Genomic DNA, 2,824 nt, shown 5'->3' with positions numbered 1-2,824 from the left:
GGTTTGATTACCGAACTAAAGATGGATTTCTCGTTTATCAAGAGTGAATTGTAGTTTTGGTCCTTACTGTAGGAAGGTTTGACCAAGCGGGAGTTTGATGTGATCCTAACTATAGGAAGGTTTGATCACTCGATCTGAGAACGAACCTCTCGTTCATTATAGGAATCGAGAGAAGATTTTGGCTGTGATCCTAACTGTAGGAAGGTTTGACCAGGTAAACAGTGGGAGTGTGAGATGACCCTAACTTTTATAGGTTTGATCACTCGATTTGTAGACCTCTCGTTCATTGAAGGAATCGAGAGAGGATTTTGATTGTGATCCTAATTGTAGGAAGGTTTGACCAAATGGACAGTGGGAGTGGTAGTACAAATCACAGTGGGAGTATTGACTTGTACAAATCACTCAGTAGGGGTTCTTAGTGTCAAGTGAAAAGGACTTAACACGAAGGGGTTTGACAATTCGTCAAATATTGATGGATCAAAATTCTAAGCATTATATCCGGATTCTAACCATGAAAGTGTTGAGTGCACGAACATAGCAGAAGTTTGAATGGATTAAACAGGAAAGAATTTTGGTGGTCCCACCGTCAAATAGTTTGATCGGTGGGGATTTTTTATGATGGAATACTGTGAGTCGTTAACAAAAGAGTGTTTGGAAATCACAGTGGGAGTTTAGTATTTATCACTTTATTCGTAATGATCGGGTTATCCCTAAGAATATTATATTTAACATTCTTCCGGAAACTTTCCGTTACATGAATTATCCACCCCCAGCTTTCTTTGCAAAACTAGGTCCAATGAGGAGTACGTTGTCCTCAGTCGCATGTTCGGGTTATCCTTAAGAATATAAGATTCTCTAGAAACTTCCCGAGAAAGAAAGGAAACAGTTTAGACTCGTATACTTGTTGGAGTAATGAGAAGCAGTTTATACTCGTATACCTGTCGGAGTAATGAGAAGCAGTTTATACTCGTATACTTGTCGGAGTATTCATTCGACTTAATTGAGCGATATAACGCCGGCTTCAACCAATGTTTGGATGCTATTCTTGAGAGCAAAGCAATCCTTGGTGGGATGAAGGACCCTCCTGTGGTACGCACAGTACTTTAGATCCGTAGTATTGTCAGCTTCCTCCTGTTTTACGATAGGTGGTAGCTTGATCTTGTTTTCAAGGAGGGATTCGAAGATGGCTGGAACGTCTTCGTCCTTGAAGGAATACTCTTTTTGGATTCTCGAGTCCGAAGTCTTTTGTTGCCTTCGGAATTGCTGTTGTGACGTTTGATTAGCACCAACAGTAGCTACAAGTGCCTTGCCCTTACCACGGGAGGTGAAGTTCGAGTTCGGAGGATTAGCCGTCGGTTGGCTCCTCTCGGCCTTCTTCCTTCGGAGGAAGCGTTCGGCTTGTTCACCGTACACATTCAAGTCTTTCCAAGTGTTGGACGGTACGACTCCCATAACTTCTAATATCTCAATAGATAGGTTATTATGACATGTCTGAAGGATGAAGTCCTCCGTGATCGGATCTTGGCAGTTCATTGTTTTATTCCGAAAGCGCTTGACGAAGTCGTCGACTGTCTCGTCATCTTCTTGCTTCTCATCGAAAAGTGTCCTGATGGATACCTCGTCGTCATCGTCAAAGAAATTACTGAGGAATGAGCTCTCCATATCGTCCCAGTTGTTAATACTTCCGGGCTTGAGACGGTGGTACCAATCGAAGGCCGGCCCGCGAAGGGTACCAACGAATGACCGAACCATCAAAGCTTCATTGCCGGAGGTCATGTCCAAGTAGGACTTGAAGTAGATCAAATGCTGAGTGGGCAAACCTTTCCCGTCGAACGGTGTGAAGTTGACCAGGTTGAACTTCGCCAGATACGGGATCGAATCCCACTCTCTTGGGTAAGGACATGGAATCCCGGTCTTCTTTACCTCTCGATCAAACATCAGAGCGTTGATTTTTCTCTCGAGATCCTTCATTTTCTCATCCTCGCTCGTATCGGGCTCTGGACGATTCTTAAGATGAATAATGGGGCCACCCCCGGTGTTGTCATCATTGGTGGGACCACCTCTAGCGTTCTGATCAACGGGAGGGTCATTAACATTGATATATTCGTCCACGTCTGAATCGCTACCTGCTTGGTCAGCAAGGTTGCGATGGCTGGATTCACCGAACTGATTGGACAAAGCCCGAATTTGTTGGTCATGCACTTCATTCATCCGTAGCATAGCCATTTCCATTTCAATCTTAAATGCCTCTTTCTGCTTGGTTAGAGCATCCTCGAGAATTTTGGAGATTTGCTCGGTGTTGATCATGAAGTGATTGCAGAGTTGGCATCTGATTGGACATCATTTTGTTAGAAGCGATTGCAGAGTTAGCATCTGATGCTTCATCATCCGAGGATAATCCCCTCTGCATTCTCTGATAATCTCTTTGTCTAATAGTTCCCGATCGCAACCGGGTTAGATGATGCGATATAAACGGGTCAGAGCTAGAAGGTCGAATCAACTTTCCCTTATCAGCCATATTTATTGTGACTTCCGGAAATTCGACACCTTGAACGGCCGATTGTTTCTTGCGGAAACATTTTTGCTTGGACTTAGTTGCTCCGTTAGAGATCCTCTCAAATACCGAGACCCTTTGTGGAGTGGCCTTGGGACAGCTACACGTCGATAAAACTGCCCTGATAATGTTTGTGCACGGACAATGAGAGTCCGTTTCTTGGGTACTTCTCTTTCGAGATCTGTTTGTACCCCCAGCCCGATAGTACAACTCATCGGTCTGAAGACCGGAGCAACCTATCATGTGTTGGCATGACTCATTAGGTATAAC

Source organism: Asparagus officinalis, chromosome 8, assembly GCF_001876935.1.
Source record: "Asparagus officinalis chromosome 8, Aspof.V1, whole genome shotgun sequence".
NCBI lineage: Eukaryota > Viridiplantae > Streptophyta > Magnoliopsida > Asparagales > Asparagaceae > Asparagus > Asparagus officinalis.
The sequence above is the reverse complement of the archived record's forward strand: the minus strand, read 5'-3'. Positions refer to the sequence as shown.